Genomic DNA, 21542 nt, shown 5'->3' with positions numbered 1-21542 from the left:
ATGGGTTAAATGCAGAGCAACAATTCCGAGTATGTTCAAATATACTTTTCAAAATTCATTCCTTTCCCTTTTTTTTTTTTCACCTGTATAAGGGAAGCCAGCATTGGTTTATTCGGTCGCTGTTGTTTGAGGTTATCACCATGGAAGAGAATGAAGACTTGTAGGAAAATACTGACATTTGATATATATATATATCAGGTCACTCCAGTCAGTATTTACACACACACACAGTTGTAGGTGGGTGGAGTGAACACACACACACACACACACACACACACACACAGATTGATGGCTAGATAGCTGAAGTGCTGTTGTTGTGATATTTGACTCGTGAAGTGAGCTGCAGCAAAGCAAACCTACATTACATTTTTTAATGATTTGTTCTGGTCTGTTTAAAAAAATATAAATGTCAAACCCTTAAGATATCATTCAGAAAAGTTTTTTTTTTCTTCCCTCCATCATTCACAACCACAGGTTCCTGCCTTGAGTCAGTCCCTCAGTTGTTTTGCTTGGACTGACTGGAGTGACCTATTTTCACATACTTCTGCTGGATCTGTTCTCATTTGTTTAGCTAATCTAAAGCCACTGTATCTGAGTGAACTGGTCGGAACAGCCAAATAGACTGAACTATTGATCTTTATCATCTTTGTGTGTGTGTGTGTGTGTGTGTGTGTGTGTGTGTGTGTGTGTGTGTGTGTGTGTGTGTGTGTGTGTGTTTAATTTATCATGTTGATCTGTTACTATTTGTGTTTTGTATACAGAATCTCCTATTTCTAAAGACCTGCTGCCCTGTAAAATATGTGGAAGACATTTTTTTTCAATGGTTCTTGTAAGTATTTCTGAATGGATGATAAACTGACAGCTGGTGGTTGATAAGTTTATATGAACTGTCTTGCCATTCAAATGTGCGCACAAACATAAAAATAAAAATTCCAATGTGACATTCTAAATTAAACATAACTATATAATATTTTTCACTATGTTGCAGTATGTGCATTATTATGTGTTGCTAGCAAGTTGCAGTAAAAACAAAACCTGGTATTATTACTCAGTCAGCGCAGTGCTGTCATAGTTATTTGATACCTGCCCTCCTTATTACTGCCTTATTTCCTGTTGTAGAAAAAAAACATGTGCCAATCTGCCAGAAGACAGCAACAAAGAAAAGGAGGGTGTTCGACTCCGGCAGGCAAAGGGCAGAGGGGACTGATATTTCTACAGTCAAACCCATAAAACCAAAGGTGAGGAAACAACCCCACTTAAACCTTACAGTGACACTTTTATAGTAGTTGTTTGGACCTGAATCTAGTTTACCTTGAACTGTATATGTTCCATTCCTGTTCACAGTTGATGGGAAGTGAACTGTGAGTGATTACATCCAGTCTATTGTTCAGACTGCTGCACATTTTTGTCTTGTGTTGCTGCTATAAAATCCATCGCATACATTGGCAAAAGTGTTGTTCACCAACTTCATCTTAGTAGTAACAGAGCATCATGAGCAGAAAGGCAAAGAATCCATTTGACTGGCTTTTAAGCCTCACTGCTTAGCAACACTGTTAACAATTTCCAGTTATGTATAGCTAATAATAATAATAATAAAATTAATAAAGTTATCTTGTAAGGCTAAGGTTTACACTGCCTCAACATGCTAACGTCCAATAGGCATCTGACTTTTTTTCTGCATTGTTTTACCTTGAATAAATGTGGTTAATGCAGTTTAAAAACAAAACAAAACTGTTAAATAGGATGTGTATATATATATATATATATATATTGAACCCCGAGTTGCGGTGTGTTCACTTCTCACTGCTGTGTGTGTGCACTTGGATGGGTTAAATGCAGAGCAACAATTCCGAGTATGCCTTACCATACTTGGCAAATGTCACAACTTTCACTTTCACTTTCATAAAAAGCTCACGAGCTGTATTAGCAACTGATGCGCGGCTTCAGCACTCCTCTCACACAGAAACAGAGACAACGCGCGCATATAGCTCTGTTGTTTGTGTTTCAACTGCCTAAAATCAGTTGTTTTAAACTGCATGGCTATAAAAACGCATGCAAATATAGTTTTCGTGACCACGTGCACAGCAACGTGACATGAGCACACGCATGCTGTTATTCACGCGTCTGCCTGCATCCCCGTGTAATGCATGTAAGACTTCCGTCATTCAAATTATGAAAACGTATTGCCGTAAACAATGTATTTTGTGGCACCACAATACATATTTTACATTTAGATTTGTTGATTTTATCACAGTTCTGACCGTGACCTTAAACCTCAGTGTTCGAATCTCTTGTTCTCCATGAATTACTCCTTTAGTGTATTATTATTTACTTTTTGTATGCACATTCCTTGTTGCTAATTTTTAACGGCATGCATGTTCCTGGGAAGCCAAGCCCATGACCTTTCCCTTGTTCGCGCCATTCTTTATCAGTTAGTTTAAAGGAATACCATGCTTGGCTTCTCTCACAACCTCAAGTTTTTTGGGGCAGTGTGAACATGACAGTAGTTTCTCAACTTTCTGCTTGTTTGAAATTTCAAAATATATATCTTTGGCGAGGTAGTGTCAACCAACCAGCTGACATGCTTTAATTCAGAAACTCTGCTTTGGCTTCAAGTAAGCATACCAGATCTGCATACCAGATGTGAAAAAGATCTCAGTCACAAACAGAGCCCACTATTCAGGGCTGTTATATTTCATGGATACTCTAACATCTTACCCCAGTGTCCTGACATATTCTAAAAACCCTTTTGGTTATGTTTCAGTTGCAAAGTTCTTCCAGCAGCTCAAGTCTGATAAAGTAAGTTGAATGTTTGATTTTGTTCTTTTTTCTCTCTCTCTCATTACTGAATTGTGTGTCTCATCTTGTAACTTATATTTTTAAGGCTTCAGTGTTTTATATTTCCCAGAAACTGGGAGTATCAATAGATTAAAATAAAACATGATTAATTTTGTAATTCCAGATGTATCAAGAACTGCATGTTCTTTTTTTTTCTTTTCTTTCTTTTTTTTTTTTTTTTTTGTTGGTAAAATCAACAGTTGTTGATCAGAAAAAAAAAGAAATGTTGGTAGATGTTGTACATCAAGATTTTTAGAAAATGTTTTAGAAAGCATTTTTATTTAAATAAGATTATAATAATATTCAACATTTTTAACACTTAAAACACTAACAATAACACAATCACAAAATGTAAATCAAGTTTTCATACTGTGCATTATAATATTGTGGTGCCTAAATTAATTTGTAGTCTTTAATTTGATTTTAGTTTTTTTTTTTTTTTTTTTTTTTTTTTTTTTTCATTTAGACAAAATGGTATAGAATTGTAATATTGTCCATATAATATTTTTGGTTATAACATGATAATTGTTGGAATTTTAATAATGGTACATTCCTAAATTTAAAATAATTAAGTCATCTTATTCTCCCTTTGAAGGTTATGTAGTAAGTGATTTAGGAAATGTATATTATCCTGCAATCCTGTTTGATTTCATAAAAATTGCACTTGTTTGCCTGCTTTTAAACTAAATGTTTGTTTTAAACAGCCTGAACCACTGAAGAAGCAGTCCAATTGGCACCGAAAGCATGAAGAATTCATTGCCACCATCCGCGCTGCTAAAGGTTTAAATCAGTTCTTGAAAGATGGTGGACCCCTTCCTCCACCCCCTCCTCCATCCTATGATCCAGGAAAAAAAAAAAAAAAACTAGTTTATTGACACTTGGAATAGTTACAGTAAGATCGATGAACACAGTAACAGCAATTGACTTTTCCAGATTATATCCAGTGTCCCTATTGCCAGCAACGCTTCAGTGAGAATGCAGCAGATCGCCACATCAAGTTCTGTAAAGAGCAAGCTTCCAGAATCTCCAACAAGGCCAAGTTTCCTGGGAGTGATAAAGCAAAACCACCAGCCAGGACTCAGGTGAGGCTTCAGTGAAGATTACTTGGGATCAGCAAGGAGTTTTTTTTTTTTTATTATTGGTAACTTAGATCCATATACCATTTTAATGTGGTAGACATAAAGGAATTATCAAAAACTTAATATGAATACATTTATACATTTAAAGGGACATCTTTAAAGGAATGTGCTTTAATCACGGCCGGGAGGACCTCAAGTGGTCTTGGAGGTGTGTACGGGGTCGTTATTTATACGCTGTTATAAAAAAAACTGGTGAAATGTATATATATATATATATATATATATATATATATATAGTATCACACAGAAGTGAGTACACCCCTCACATTATTGTCAATATTTTATGATATCTTTTCATGTGACAACACTGAAAAAATGACACTTTGATACAATGTAAAGTAGTGAGTGTACAGCTTTTATAACAGTGTAAATTTGCTGTCCCCTCAAAATAACGCAATTTAATTGAACCATATCCAAATTTAATTTAAAGGGACATCTTTAAAGGAATGTGCTTTAATCATGGCCGGGAGGATCTCATACCAATCACTGAGACTCCTTCTGACAAAAAGAATACAGTATAGGTGCATGCCAAAAACAACATGATTCTCTAATGTGCAATTCAGCAAGCCACACCCCCCCCCCCCCCCCCCATTACTGGCAAGGCAAATGTAGTTTTTGATTACCTCAGCTTATTACTCAAGCCAGGGCTGTCGCAAGGGGTGTATGAGGCCCTGTGTGAAGTTGATGTGCGACACCCTCTGCAATTTTGTGTGTGTGGGTGGGTGGGTAGGGGTTGCTAGAGTAACGAACGCAACTTTAACATGCATCTGATCGATTGTGATGCCGTGCTCACTGACATGCTCCCGCACGAATCACAGTCACGTACACGCTCATAAGAATTGTAAGATCTGCTGCATAATAATAATAATGAAGCAATTAAATAATTAAAGGATTAAAAGTTATTTAAAATGGCAAAATTTCATAAAACATTGAGTAGTTTGCATCACTGTAGCCTATTACTGTCGGTCGCTGAACATTTCTATCGTAAAACAGTTTTCTAATACAGTACTACTGTCAAACTCTCGTTGCATTGTGATAGTGAACGTAAGACCTGCCTTCTTTGATTTGATTGGCCATCTCGATTATTTTGACATTGACGAGCGCTGTTGGACCATGGAGGCAGACCAGCCTAAAAGTTTAACTTTTAAAACTTTTTGTTGTCCTAACCACAAACAGCTTTACTCGTTCTTATACACAGAGTCTTATTTTGTCTGTCAGATATGACTATTTTAGTCTATGGGGGTAAATTGATGCCAAAACCATTGAAAATGGACAGACTAAAAGTCACAAATAGATATTACAACTCGTAAACACAAAACACAATCTACAAACAGATAAAAAATCCGCAAACAAAGTCCTCATGATCCACAAATGTAAAACAAGATCTATATAGATACAAAGTCCTCAAACAAACTCTTTGTGATCCACAAATATAAAGCATGATCTACAAAAAGATTAAAAATCCACAAATAAACACATCCCGATTCACAAATAGAAATCAGTGACTTGCACTTAAAAACCAGAATTTGAATGAATGTAAAGTGACTTGTTTGCAGGTGAAGATCATGTTCTGTTTGTAGAATGTCACATTTGTTTTCAGAATTCTGACACTATTGTTTCGCTGTTGTGACAAAATAATGCCATAATCACTGAAAATGAAGAGACTATGAGTCAAAAATGCATATTACAATTTGTAAACACAAAACAAGATCTACAAATAAATTTAAAATCTGCCAATGTAAAACACAATCTGTAAATAGATTCCAAATCTGCAAACAAACTCCTCATGATCCGCAAATGTAAAACAAGATCTACAAATAGATAAAAAATCCACAAACATACTCTTCATGATTCACAAATAGAAATCAGTGACTTGTACTTGACAACCAGAATTTGAATGAATACAGAGTGATTTGTCTGCGCATGAGGGTCATTATTTATTTGTAGATTGTGTTGCATTTGTTTTCAGAATTTTGGCACAGCTGTTTCGCTGTTTTTTCCATTAAAAATTCTACAAATGCCCTCCTCACAATTTGCAAACAAACACAATCTAACTTGTATTTTCAAACCACTGTAAAAAGACATTCTTACACATTCTGTGCAAAGCTCAGCATGCAAGTGTTGAATCTGTGTTTGCAGATCACAGGGCATTCACAGATCCCTCTGCACACGTCTACAGATCTTTTTGGCACTATCTTTCCACAGAGTGTGTGACTACGATCTACACGTGTAGTCAGCCAATCAGGGGTATTGCTTCAATGTGATGTCACACCCCCTCGACAAGCCCTTTTTAAAATAAGAGCTGACAATTCTCTGATGGGTGGGCCGGGCTCACTGCCATTTACCGTTGCCGGTGTCACAGCGCTGACAGGCGGACAGAGCCTGGGCAGCGCTGAGAAAGGACGGACCGACCGACCGATGCTCACAAGATGGGTTGTCAGGTAAGCGGTCGCTTGACTAAGTAGCTGTGTGACATTTAAAGAATAACTTTATCGCACCCCAGTACGTTACCGTTATGCACTGTCGTTAAAACTGCCCAGAAACCAGCTCACCAACAGCCTGGCATTAGCCAGTTGACCCCATAACTTGTCCAACTAACGTTAGCCTAATAATATCAGTTAGCTTTAGCTATAGCTGGCTATAACCAAACATGTGTTTACAGCATAGAACAACAGCACATACAGTTAACGTTAGCAGTTCTTGCACATTTTGTGCCAACAGCAACAAATTAACGTTCGCTGGGGACGTATCGGCACTGTGCCCCCGTAGCATTTATGGCAAATATGTAAGTTAATGACACACTGAACATAGCATTAACATTAACTAGAACAACACATCAAAAACATTCTTTCACCTCAGTTATCACCATTTTGCTGCCCATTGTCTTGCCGACTGTATGTGAAGCTGATGGTACATGGGGCAACTTTTTAAGCATTGTCGCTGGGCAATCTTGCAGAGTGATTGTTGCTTGGGCACTTTCCCACTGAAAAAATACAATACACTGCTATCTGGATAATTTAGATCGGTTGTGGGCCCTGTGTCTCATCTGGTTGACCGTTTATGGCAACATTGCCCAGAAACATTGCTCAAAAAGTTGCCCTGTGTATCATCACATTTACTCTTTATTGATCAACACAGAGCTGCGCTGTTGTCTTGCAGCCTCTGTCTGGTAAACAACCTGCTAGTGTTTCGGAAAGCTATGTGCTCATGTCTTCCCCCCTCTCCCCCCTCTGTCTGCAGAATCCGGACCGGAGGTGGCCCAATCTGTTTCCAGACCTGCCAAACTGCTGTGTGTGTTTGTTTGTTTTTTTTGTTTGTTTATTTCTCTGTGCTGGAGTTCTTTTAAGAAGTTGATGGCTTTATCCAGTTTGTTATTAAATTTGTTATGAATTTTAAACTTGTGTCTTTATTATATCCACACACAAAATAGCTATTTTTAGTCGTCAAGCATATTGTTTTTAATTGTATTACCATCAAATTGCATTGATGGTGATGTTTCTGTCTTATGTCGATTCAGCACCTTAAACCTTTCTGGTGCAATCTAGTCCATATTTGAGGGCTTTTGCCATAGTGGTTTTTGATCAGGTTTATCAGATATATATACCCCTCTATAGTATTTTCACTAACAGAATAAAGGTTTTACAAATCTACAGAAATCTAGAAACTACAATTAGTAGTTACAGGTAAAATGGTCTTTTCCTTCAGCTGTCACTGTGTTGCTGCCCATTGTTGTGCCACGCATGCTCATCACACACTGGCAACTACCTATGCTCTATATCACTATATAGATAGATATGTAACCATCTATCTATAGATGGAAGCATATAAAATGAGCTAAACCTTAAACATCTAGGCTAAAGCATTGAAATCCAACATGCACATTAATGCAGCTTAACATTAATACAGGAAAATCATGTTTATGAAACACTGATGGGATCGTTATACTGCATTTTGACTTTTTACTGTTCATAGTTTAGGTGAATGTCACTACTACTTTCACTTAAGTTAGGTTTTGAACGCTGGACTTTTGCTTTTCATGTACTACTTTTACTGAGGTAGTCTAAAGAAAGTGAATACTATTTCTACCACTCTAAAACAAAAATTCCCTACAGAAATAGTCGACCAGGACACATTGGATAGAGGGAGAACAAGTCTTAACCATAATCTGCATAAACATACTTTCCAAAAAAAAAAAAAAAAGAACAAAAAATATTTTACCAAAGTTGTACATAACAGCAAAATGCAAGGTACACTTTAACATCAGTAATATTCACACAAAAATATCAGATATAATAATGAAACACTGAGAGGAAAATTTTACTTCATTGTACACTATTCTATACGCAGTTGACCATGTGCAATACATCCATAAACACACCCGCAAAGAAAAATAAAATAAAAATAGCAAGTGGGAAATGCCACAGTCCACTTCTAAATCAAGTTACCTCAGTCATATCATGACAAAGGAAATTAATATTTGCCATATGCTGCTCTTACAGATTTTTAACTCTTGTCACAACCTGGCTCAACAGTATGTGACAAAAGAGGGAAACCCCACAGGTCTGAAAATACTAGATATTTTAATAAGCAAATTAAGCAAAATATACAATTGTAGGTGTCTGTCAGATCAGAATGTATGTAGTGTATGTGTGAGTGGAGTGTATGGGTGTAAAACACAAAGAAACAAACAGAACAGAATCAGTCGGAAGGCCAGGAGAAGAGAGTCAAATCATCAAGCAGGCTCCTTTATAGCCACCTCACCCCCGCCCACTCATGTCTCATCCAACACAAACCATCAACCACACCCACCAACCAACTACATTAAATAAACAAAAAAGAAAAATAAAAATACAAAAAAACAGAGAGGGCCCAAACCTGGGGCCATCACACTCTGCAACAATCAGGTGAGTGTTGCAGAGTGTGATGGCCCCAGGTTTGGGCCCTCTCTGCTTCTTTGTGGGTGGAGCTGATGGCTGGTGTGAGATGCAACAGACCTGAGGAGCCGGGTTCAGGTGGCTATAGTACAAGTACAAGTCACTGATTTCTATATGTGAATCATGAAGAGTCTGTTTGTGGATTTTTTTTCTATTTGTAGATCTTGTGTTACATTTGCAGATCATGAGGAGTTTGTTTGCAGATTTGGAATCTATTTACAGATTGTGTTTTACATTTGCAGATTTTACATTTATTTGTAGATCTTGTTTTGTGTTTACAAATTGTAGTATGCATTTTTGACTCATAGTCTCTTCATTTTCAATGATTATGCCATTATTTTGTCACAACAGCGAAACAATAGTGTCAGAATTCTGAAAACAAATGTGACACAATCTACAAACAGAACATGATCTTCACCTGCAAACAAGTCACTTTACATTCATTCAAATTCTGGTTTTTTCAAGTACAAGTCACTGATTTCTATTTGTGAATCAGGATGTGTTTATTTGTGGATTTTTAATCTTTTTGTAGATCATGCTTTATATTTGTGGATCACAAAGAGTTTGTTTGAGGACTGTGTATCTATTTGTAGATCTTGTTTTACATTTGTGGATCATGAGGACTTTGTTTGCAGATTTTTTATCTATTTGTAGATTGTGTTTTGTGTTTACAAGTTTTAATATCTATTTGTGACTTTTAGTCTGTCCATTTTCAATGGTTTTGGCATCAATTTACCTCCATATGATTCCCTTTCGATCGGTCTCTCCCGTTGCGTTGACATGCTTATGGGGAAGTTCCTGTTTACTCTAATACTGAATACTGAATTTGGTGGTGCTGGAGTGCCACCTTTGGCTGAATTTGATCATGGATGCTGACAATGTCGCCTTCCAAGACTTGCCAGTCTCTCCTAAGGGACTGTTTGGCCCTGCCATGGATTGGTTTGCCGAGCTAGTATAACAGTGTAAATTTGCTGTCCCCTCAAAAATTCAACACACAGCCATTAATGTCTAAACCGCTGGCCACAAAAAAGTGAGTACACCCCTAAGTAAAAATGTCCAAATTGGGTGTCAATATTTTGTGTGGCCACCATTATTTTTTCCAGCACTGCCTTAACCCTCTTGGGCATGGAGTTCACCAGAGATTCACAGGTTGCCACTGGAGTCCTCTTCCACTCCTCCATGACGACATCACGGGGCTGGTGGATGTTAGAGACCTTGTGCTCCTCCACCTCCCGTTTGAGGATGCCCAATAGATGCTCTATAGGGTTTAGGTCTGGAGACATGCTTGGCCAGTCCATCACCTTTACCCTCAGCTTCTTTAGTAAGGCAGTGGTCGTCTTGGAGGTGTGTTTGGGGTCATTATCATGTTGGGGGATCATGCTCTGCTTCAGTATGTCACAGTACATGTTGGTGTAACGATAAAAACTTCACAATCACGGGAAGAAGGAGGCGGGAACCGGCGGACACTCAAACAAAACTTTAATAACCAAATAAAGATAAAACAGCGCGACAGCCCCTCACGGTCGACTGCCGCGCACAAACAATATCCAAACACAAAAAACTCATCCTTCACTGTCGTTGCTCCTCTTTTGTATCCTTCCGATCTCCTCCGTGGGACACGAGACGGGTGAGTGGAGCAGGTGTCACTCATTTCCCAATCACTCCACCGGCCTCACTCCGTTCCCACGGCTCTCGGACCCGCCCCACTCATCAGAGTTGGCATTCATGGTTCCCTCAATGAACTGTAGCTCCCCAGTGCCGGCAGCACTCATGCAGCCCCAGACCATGACACTCGAACCACCATGCTTGACTGTAGACAAGACACACTTGTCTTTGTACTCTTCACCTGGTTGCTGTCACACATGCTTGACACCATCTAAACCAAATACGTTTATCTTGGTCTCATCAGACCACAGGACATGGTTCAGATCCAGAGAGTTCTTTGCCATGTTGAACTTCCAGTGACCAGTATGAGAGAGTGAGAGCGATAAGACCAAATTTAACACACCTCCAGTCCCCATTCACACCTGAGACCTTGTAACACTAATGAGTCACATGACACCGGGGAGAGAAAATGGCTTATTGGGCTCAATTTGGACATTTTCACTTAGGGGTGTACTCACTTTTGTGGCCAGTGGTTTAGACATTAATGGCTGTGTGTTGAGTTATTTTGGACAGCAAATTTACAATGTTATACAAGCTGTACACTCACTACTTTACATTGTAGCAAAGTGTCATTTTTTCAGTGTTGTCACATGAAAATATATAATAAAATATTTACAAAAATATGAGGTGTGCACTCACTTCTGTGAGATACTATATAGTTTTTCAGTATTTTTGTACATTCTGACATAAATTATAGGGCTGGTCCGAATACCATTTTTTGAGCTTCGTTAGTAATCAACACCGAATATTCAGAAGGAGGGGGCTGAACAAATTCTTCTCTCTAATAAAGGCAGAAATCTCTGTGTGTCTGTCTGTCTGTTTGCATTTTTATTATGTTGAGAATAGGGTTGTGATGGTGAGGAAATTTTCCCATCGGTTAATTGACGTGTGACAACACCGATAATACCGGTATCAGCGTGGGGGGATTCCATATTTTTCTCACTTTCCTTCACTTTTAAATAGCTTGTAAAAGTGGCGTGTGTGCATTTTACTTTCACTTTCAAATAGCGCCAGTTGGGCGTAAAACAATTGTTTGTTTTTAGTTTGTTTGAATTTTCCCTCTTTTCCTCACTTTCCTTGCTTTTAAATAGCTTATATATAAAAAATGTATATAGCCTATATATAAAACAGAACTTTTATTAACAAAACAAATAAAAATACACCATGCAATAGGGCAGGCTATGCCTAATGTAAAATAACAAATAACTTACATACAGTTTAAATAGGCATACAAAACTGGAATAAGTAAACGTATAATATATAACCAAATAAATAAGAAACATAGAACGTTTATTAGCAAAACTGATAAAAAAAACTTGGAGGCACGACATTCACCTTGATTTCAAATAAAATAAATAAATTACATATTTAAAAAGTTTATATAACGTACAAATCAGCAAACACTGTTGGAACCACTTAAATAAGAAACAAATGTTTAAAAAAAACTTCTAAAATCACCTTAGATAAACTGCAAAAGTCAACAGGCTTTTCAAAATCCAAAATATTCCGATCTCAACACTCACCGCGCTCTCCTGCTGCTTTTGTAGGTGCAAAGACTTATTTCTATATTAAACGTTACAAATAACAGACGTTTTGGCTTGCTGTCTTCTTCAGTGTCAGCCGAAATGTCTTTTATTTGTATTTATTTCCTGTTTAAATAAAGAGAATTTTAGAGTGCAGACCTTGATTTGCTGCCTGTGGGCTGCCTACAACAACCATATTTGTCATTTAAACTGCTTTCCCACGTAAAAAAGAACTATGTATAATGCCAAATAAAGGGTCACAAATGAAACTAGATGGTAAACTCAACTGCTTGAGTGGGTAGCACTAAAGTGTATGCTTGCATGCCGGAATATTGCTCTGCAGAGTATGTAGAAATTGATACTTCATGTTGCCTTAATTATATTTCCATCAGTTGCACCATTTGTTTAGAGTGCTTTGATCGGATTGATATAAACAATGCATGTTTCTGTGTCTGCAGTACAGACCTCCTCCACCAAAGGTGGCAAACTCTCCTGCTGTATCCACAGTGTCATCACAAAAAAATCAACAATAAATATCACAAAGGTAGCGCAAAAGCGCCATCTAGTGGCTAATACAAAATTTAATTTAACTTAATAAACACTATAACTAGATAAAAAAGTTTGTCAAGACAAACTTTAAGTTGGCTTGAGAAAGCCTGAACAGAAAGTTTGAAAAGTTTAGAAAGTTTGAAAAGTTTAAGAAGTTTAATAAAGCAAGTGACTAGCATGTCATTACCATGATTAGCAAAGTTACTAGCATGTTTCTAGCATGATAAGCAAGTGACTAGCATGTCATTAGCATAATTAGCAAGTTACTAGCATGTCGCTAGCATGTTTCTAGCATGATTAGCAATTGACTAGCATGTCACTAGCATGTTTTAGCATGATTAGCGAGTGACTAGCATGTCGCTAGCATGTGGTTCTAGCATGATTAGCAAGTGACTAGCATGTCGCTAGCATGTTTTTACCATGATTAGCAAGTGACTAGCATGTTTTTAGCATGATTAGTGAGTGACTAGCATGTCGCTAGCATGTTTCTAGCATGATTAGCAAGTGACTAGCAATGTCACTAGCATGATTAGCAAGTTACTAGCATGTCGCTAGCATGTTTCTAGCATGATTAGCGAGTGACTAGCATGTCGCTAGCATGTTTTTAGCATGATTAGCGAGTGACTAGCATGTCGCTAGCATGTTTTAGCATGATTACCGAGTGACTAGCATGTCACTAGCATGTTTTTAGCATTATTAGCGATTGACTAGCATGTCGCTAGCATGTTTTTAGCATGATTAGCGAGTGACTAGCATGTCGTTAGCATGTTTCTCGAGCATGATTAGCAAGTGACTAGCATGTCACTAGCATGATTAGCAAGTTGCTAGCATGTTTCTAGCATGATTAGCAAGTGACTAGCATTTCGCTAGCATGTTTCTAGCATGATTAGCAAGTGACTAGCATGTTTTTAGCATGATTAGCGAGTGACTAGCATTTCGCTAGCATGCTTCTAGCATGACTAGCATGTCACTAGCATGTTTTTAGCATGATTAACGAGTGACTAGCATGTCGCTAGCATGCTTCTAGCATGACTAGCAAGTGACTAGCATGTCACTAGCATGATTAGCAAGTTACCAGCATGTCGCTAGCATGTTTCTAGCATGATTAGCGAGTGACTAGCATGTCGCTAGCATGTTTTTAGCATGATTAGCGATTGACTAGCATGTTGCTAGCATGTTTTAGCATGATTAGCGAGTGACTAGCATGTCACTAGCATGTTTTTAGCATGATTATCGAGTGACTAGCATGTCGCTAGCATGTTTTTAGCATGATTAGCGAGTGACTAGCATGTCGCTAGCATGTTTCTAGCATGATTAGCAAGTGACTAGCATTTCGCTAGCATGTTTCTAGCATGATTAGCAAGTGACTAGCATGTTTTTAGCATGATTAGCTAGTGACTAGCATGTCGCTAGCATGTTTCTAGCATGATTAGCAAGTGACTAGCATGTCGCGAGCATGTTTTTAGCATGATTAACAAGTGACTAGCATGTCACTAGCAAGTTTTTAGCATGATTAGCGATTGACTAGCATGTCGCTAGCATATTTCTAGCATGATTAGCAAGTGACTAGCATGTCACTAGCATGATTAGCAAGTTACTAGCATGTCGCTAGCATGTCGCTAGCATGTTTCTAGCATGATTAGCGAGTGACTAGCATGTCACTAGCAAGTTTTTAGCATGATTAGAGATTGACTCTCATGTCGCTAGCATGTTTCTAGCATGATTAGCAAGTGACTAGCATGTCACTAGCATGATTAGCAAGTTACTAGCATGTCGCTAGCATGTTTCTAGCATGATTAGCAAGTGACTAGCATGTCACTAGCATGATTAGCATCATGAATAGCGAGTGACTAGCATGTCGCTAGCATGTTTCTAGCATGATTAGCAAGTGACTAGCATGTCGCTAGCATGTTTTTAGCATGATTAGCAAGTGACTAGCATGTTTTTTAAGCATGATTAGCGATTGACTAGCATGTCGCTAGCATGTTTCTAGCATGATTAGCAAGTGACTAGCATGTCACTAGCATGATTAGCAAGTTACTAGCATGTCGCTAGCATGTTTCTAGCATGATTAGCAAGTGATTAGCATGTCTCTAGCATGTTTCTAGCATGATTAGCAAGTGACTAGTATGTCGCTAGCATGTTTTTATATCATGATTAGTGCGAGTGACTAGCATGTCGCTAGCATGTTTCTAGTATGATTAGCAAGTGACTAGTATGTCGCTAGCATGTTTTTAGCATGATTAGCAAGTGACTAGCATGTTTTTAACATGATTAGTGATTGACTAGCATGTCGCTAGCATGTTTACTAGCATGATTAGCAAGTGACTAGCATGTCGCTAGCATGTTTCTATGATAATCTAGCTAAAACCAGTTGATTCAGTAAAGAAAACCAGCTAAAACCAGCTAAGACCAGCTAAGACCAGCGTGACAGTGGCCAAAACTACTTTAAAACCATGTTAAAAGCATGTTAAAAGCATGTTTCTAACCTGATTATCAAGTTACTAACATGTTGTTAACATGTTTCTATGATAATCTAGCTAAAACCAGTTGATTCAGTAAAGAAAACCAGCTAAAACCAGCTAAGACCAGCTAAGGCCAGCGTGACAGTGGCCAAAACCACTTTAAACCATGTTAGAAGTATGTTTCTAGTCTGATAAGCAAGTTACTAGCATTTTGTTAACATTTTTCTATTCTAATCCAGCTAAAAACCAGTTGATTCAGTAAAGAAAACCAGCTAAAACCAGCTAAGACCACCTAAGGCCAGCGTGACAGTGGCCAAAACCACTTTAAAACCATGTTAAAAGCATGTTTCTAGTCTGATTAGTGAGTAACTAGCATGTTGTTTTCATTTTTCTATACTAAACCAGCTAAAACCAGTTGATTCAGTAAAGAAAACCAGCTAAGACCAGGTAAGGCCAGCGTGACAGTGGCCAAAACCACTTTAAACCATGTTAGAAGTATGTTTCTAGTCTGATTAGTGAGTAACTTGCATGTTGTTAGCATGTTTCTATGCTAATCCGGCCAAAACCAGCTTAAACCAGTGGATTCAGTAAAAACCAGCTAAAACCCAGCTAAGACCAGCGTGACAGTGGCCAAAACCACTTAAAAACCAGCTTGGGAGACTAGCCAAAGCAACTGATCAGCTTAGGCTGGTTTTAGCTGTATTCTCAGTAGAGAGTTTTTTAAGGTTTGCTATGGTAGTAGACAACTTAAATACATTATAAGTCTTATTTTGTAAAAGTTTGCACCCCCTCAATGAAAGTCTATGGGATTTAAGGTAGTTTTGGTAGTCTGGTTTACGAAAACCATAAGCCGGATCAGTTAGAAAAGATATAGCAACCCGAGTCAGACCAGTCTGAAGGTCTGACCCGAGTTTGGTGGTTCTAGCTTGAAAGCTCTAGGAGGAGATAGTGTTTAAAATTTGGCTCAGAAGAATAATAATAATAAACTAGAATGTAAAGTTAGTGAACTAACTTTGATGTTGGCTTGGCCTTGGGCCAAAAGAGCCACTGTACTTGTGTGTCCAACCTTCTTGAGCTGCCTTGGTGGAAAAATAAAACAAACTTCCAACATTATTTTTCTATGGACCCTTGCTGTTTTCTGTTCCAATAAAAAGCCTAGGCTATGACAACAGCTTCAACAGGTTTGGCTAGATGCATGCGAAATAAGTCATGCCTTTTTTCCCCTGTTTGCTATTTCCCATTCCTCTAACTGAAGTATTGTAAGCAACAACACAGAAGGTAAAAGAAACAATGTGGTTTAAGTCAAGGTGAAAATAGATATGAAAATTAGATAAGTAATATAGTTTCCTTTCTTCACTTTATGTGTGATAACTTGAGAAATATGTTGTCAATACTATTAAAATAAGAAAAAAACGTAATGGTACTTAGGAGATTACAGTTTTTGCATAAATACTATATTGGGCTTTATTAAAGTTTATGAAAATAGAATGCATGTATATGCATTTTATATGTATGCACATAAATGGAACATTTTAAAATCTTTGAACAGATATTGAAGTATTTTCCATCCTGTGGCGCCATCGTGTGGACAACATTAGCATTGTGGCCTTCATTTCTGAACAACATCATTATGAAAGGGGACAATGTTTACAGAATGATTACAAATATTTAAATGATTAGTTCAGTGATGAATGATAACTATGTGAGTTGATAAATTGTATTTTGCAATTATAATTCATGCTTTAAGACTTTGTTTTTCAACTTACATTTTTAAGCAGTGATGAATGATAACTATGTGAGTTGATAAATTGTATTTTGCAATTATAATACATAAACTATATAATGATGACAAAATTACAACAGTTATTTTTTTCATAATATTTACTATTGACAATAAAAAATATAGACATACAAAAAAAGCAGCCAAAGACGAATGATCTTCTGTTTTTTAAAGATTAAAAATGAAAACAGAAAGCAGCTGGTAATGCAGTCACTTTAATATTCAAATCCAGTATCATGATCCATTTCCGATTTATTTTTCTACAGTTTATGGTCACGTGGCTGTTCGTCAGTCGTTTATATTCGCCAAGCTATTATGTATTTTGAAATAATCTTTTAATGTGATTTGTGCGTTCTTGCAGCGAAAAGCCAGAATCAGCGTCCTCTGTAACTCGAGAGATCGATGCAATGTCTTTTTCTGGCCTAAGACAAAAAAATATCTCACAAGCACTCATTTTTATCTCTATAATATATTCTTCTAATTGTTTTGTACTGATTCGCTGGAGTGTTTTAATGTAAAAGGCTGTAGTTTCAGTATGTAGACCTTTTTTCCCCATGCCAGTGTTGAAGTCTCGAGCCGTCAGAGAGTCTGCTGCAAATCATTCAATTTCACCATTTACCAGCTCACAAAAATCTGAATTTAGCCGATGGTGTGTTTTAGCCTAATGGGTGGATTGTGTGTAATCGCTGTAATATTTTATTTTTAAAAGGTCTTAAACAGGAATAAAGACGCAAATCCTTAAATTTCCACACTTCAACAGAAGCAACGCGGTCTCGCGTTGTCAAAATAGATGACGTAAATCCTTCATTTTCCACACTTCAACAGCTGAAAAAACACCAACTTTTAGCTCTTGGTTTCTTCTAATGGGTGGATTGTGTGCAATCGCTGTAATATTTCATTTTTAAAAGGTCTTAAACAGGAATAAACTCGATTGTTGTGAGCTCGTCGTGCGACTGCACGAAAGCCCCGCGGTCTCGCGTTGTCAAAAGAGCTGACGCAAATCGTTCATTTTCAAACTTCAGCAGCTGAAAAACACCTACTTTTAGCTCTTGGTTTGTTCTAATGGGTGGATTGTGTGCAATCGCTGTAATATTTTTATTTTTACAAGGTCTTAAACAAGAATAAATTCGTTTCTTGTGAGCTCGTAGTGCGAGTGCAGGAGAAGCCGCGCCGTCTCGCGCTGTCAAAAGAGCTGACGCAAATCGTTCATTCATTAAACATCAACAGCTGAAAAACACCCACTTTTAGCTCTTGGTTTGTTCTAATGGGTGGATTGTGTGCAATCGCTGTAATATTTTATTTTTAAAAGGCCTTAAACAAGAATAAATTCGTTTCTTGCGAGCTCGTACTGCACGAGAAGCCGCGCCGTCTCGCGCTGTCAAAAGAGCTGACGCAAATCGTTTATTTTCAAATTTCAACAGCTCAAAAACACCCTCTTTTAGCTCTTGGTTCGTTCTAATGGGTGGATTGTGTGCAATCGCTGTAATATTTTATTTTTAAAAGGTCTTAAACAAGAATAAATTCGTTTCTTGTGAGCCCGCTGTGAGACCACTCGCTGAACGGAGCGGTGAATTCTCTCTCGTCTTTCTCTCTGTTCTGTGGCCAGATATAAATTTTTAATAAGCCCTGACCCCTATAATATTCAAATATGTTGGTTTAGCTTGTCAGAGTGAAATAAATTCATGTATTTATATGTATTTTTAACCCGATTTAAAAGTGAAACTAAGGCAGACTCCTCCCTCAGTCCCGGGAATTGCTCCTGTAGAGGCGCAATTTTTCTCAGATAATGGGAGTCTATGGGAGATTTCTGACTAATAAAAATTAATAATAAATAAACTGTAAGTCTGATCAGTCTAAAAAGATATAGCAACAAACTACACCCCCGGGGCCCAGGACTCTGCCGAGTTTGGGGGCTTGTGGCTTTAAAGCCCTAGGAGGCGAGTAGCGTTTAGTAAATTTAGTCTCAGAAAAATAATAATAAGAAGTTTAAATAGCATAACAGTATGTTGGCTTGTGCCAAGCCAACATAATAATAAGATTAGATAGTAGATCAGTAAGTTGGCTTTCTCAAGCCAACTTAATAACAGCTGCGCCACAGGAAAACTGTTCCTGAAGTCGCGATGCAGTGTTGGGGTTAATTATTAATAAGTGTGTGCGTCCATTTGAGAAAAGTGAGTCTCTACTTTTTCATCATTTGTTTAAGATTTATTATATATGTGAATATCTAGAAATAATCGAGTATTTGGGTAATACATCCACTCGATAGAATTGATGAGTCATGCCATGTTGTTAGTATAGGATGAACGTCATTGTAAACTGTTCACGCACGTTGTTTGTTAGAGATTGAAGTGTTGCCTCTTGGATTATATTGAAACACATACCTTATCATTTGTTATGTACAAATTAATAAGTGAAGAAATTGTGACTTATAAGTTATGATTCAGCCCTGGTTAAGCTGTGGTATTGTGCTAGACATGATGCTTAGCTAATCAATATCAATAATTATGCTTTAAGTAATATTGATTACTGTTTTGTTTATTTGCAGCCACACACACAACCAACAACTGCTTATGATTATGATTTAAATCTACCATCTCCATAAACCTAAGCTGAGTGCCAACGGCTGTATCCAACTTTGTACCTACATTTTAAAAGTGTGGCAACCGTTGCTGTCTAATGGATGTCTGTGCTGCTGAAGAAAGTTCAGTAAACTGTTCAAACTTGATTCCTGCCTCCTGTCCTGCGTTCTGACAGACGCTCCAAGGCGAGAACTATAACCTCCTAAGCACCTGTGGTCCTTTCTCTCAAACACTCAGCCTATGGGCAGAGTGCTGGCACAGGTATGGACTTGTTTTAATAATTTATTTCCATCTCTAATCAATTATTTCCCTCTTGTTATTTTATCCAAGAATCCCTTTTGTAAAACTTGACACAACCAGAGCTATTAACTTACAGGATTGCTCCTGTGTTCGCCCACTTTAGTGGGGAAAAAAGATTAGTTTTTATTGCTTCCAATCCAGCTTGTATTATTTTGAATATTTTTTATATAATTTTATAGTACATGTTAGTTTTTTTTTTCCAATTAGCTGTGTATGGGCTCAATCTTAAAGGAACATGCCACTATTTTTGAAAATTTGGAGATCACGTGACCCTTCGGCAGCAATGCACGCATAGTCCTTCACTCTGCTCACTTAGTCAGAAATTGTATATATCCTGTCAGTAAATTTTGAACCACTCTTTACCTAGCCCACTATGAGTATCCCCAGCTAAAGCGACGTTCGGGAAAAGAGAGATTGAACAATCACCAATAAAGAAAAAATTCAAAGGTTCCACCATCTCCAGAGAGGATCTCGACGCTGCTATAGCTAATGGTATCAAGCTAGCGCTGTAAAATTCTGTAAAAGAGCTGAAAGCAGAAGTTGAAAAGCTAGCCAACGCAGCAAAGCAGACACAGGATCAGGTCAATTCAGTTCAAGCAGCAACACATGAGGATAGGAGAAAAGTCACAAACTTAAGAAATCAGCTGTAACAGATCACCGAAAAAATGACCGACATTGAAGATAGGAGCAGGAGAAAAAACGTATGACTGGTGGGGTTCCCAGAAGGGGCGGATGTGTTCAATGCAGCTGGCTTCCTTAGAGCTAATCTTTCCAAGTGGATCCCTTCACTGAAAGGCCATGACATCGAGATTGACCGGGCCCATCGCAAGTATGACCGGAAGGAAAAACTCAGATTGACCCGCGTACTCTCATCTTCCATGTACTAAAATGGCATGACAGGTCGGCAATCCTGAAAGGTGCTCGGCAGGCATATCTGGTGAAATATACACAGGACAATGTCACACAGCTATTTTTTTTCCCGACTTTAGTCCAGCCACAACTAGGCAAGGCAAGGCAAGGCAAGATTTATTTATATAGCACATTTCGTACACAATGGTAATTCAAAGTGCTTTACATAAAAGAAGGTAAAATAATCATGAGAAAAATAATTACAAAAATAAAACAAGCAATTATAAAACATAAAACAAGCAATTTTAAAACATTGGAATGATTTAAAAATTGACTTATTTAAAATGAATTTAAAACAGTTAAAAATAGAAAATGATTTTTACATAGAATACAGTGAATATGTAAATACAGTGCAATCAATTCGGACATCGCACAGTGCTCATTCAACAAATGCACAGCTAAACAGATGAGTTTTGAGTCTAGATTTAAATGTGACTAATGTTTTAGCACATCTGATCTCTTCTGGAAGCTGATTCCCAGCTGCGGGCGGCATAGTAACTAAAAGCGGACTCCCCTTGTTTTGTGTGAACCCTTGGTATTTCTAACTGACTCGATCCTAATGATCTGAGTGGTCTGTTAGGTTTATATTCAGTGAACATATCTGCAATATATTTTAGTCCTAGGTCATTGAGTGATTTATAAACGAGTAAAAGTACTTTAAAATCAATCCTAAATATAACTGGAAGCCAGTGTAAGGACCTGAGGACTGGTGTGATATGCTCAGATTTTCTGGTTCTAGTCAGAATCCTGGCAGCAGCGTTCTGGATGAGCTGCAGCTGTCTAATGGTCTTTTTTGGGAAGGACGGTGAGGAGACCATTACAGTAGTCCACCCTGCTGGTGATAAAGGCATGAACAAGTTT

At 37.7% G+C, this 21542-nt stretch overlaps 1 long non-coding RNA gene across 1 annotated transcript; it reads left to right on the top strand.

Annotated features, from left to right (window-relative positions):
• The first annotated feature begins 1072 nt into the window (after nt 1–1072).
• Nucleotides 1073–4119, top strand: LOC109053834. The gene is made up of 3 exons (XR_006153462.1): nt 1073–1238; nt 2765–2799; nt 3543–4119. It is a non-coding gene; the product is annotated as an uncharacterized LOC109053834 (long non-coding RNA).
• Nucleotides 4120–21542: the final 17423 nt, after the last annotated feature.

This window comes from Cyprinus carpio, chromosome A24, assembly GCF_018340385.1.
Source record: "Cyprinus carpio isolate SPL01 chromosome A24, ASM1834038v1, whole genome shotgun sequence".
Taxonomy (NCBI): Eukaryota; Metazoa; Chordata; class Actinopteri; order Cypriniformes; family Cyprinidae; genus Cyprinus; species Cyprinus carpio.
Note: the sequence above shows the minus strand (reverse complement) of the source record. Positions and strands in the feature narration are given on the sequence as shown.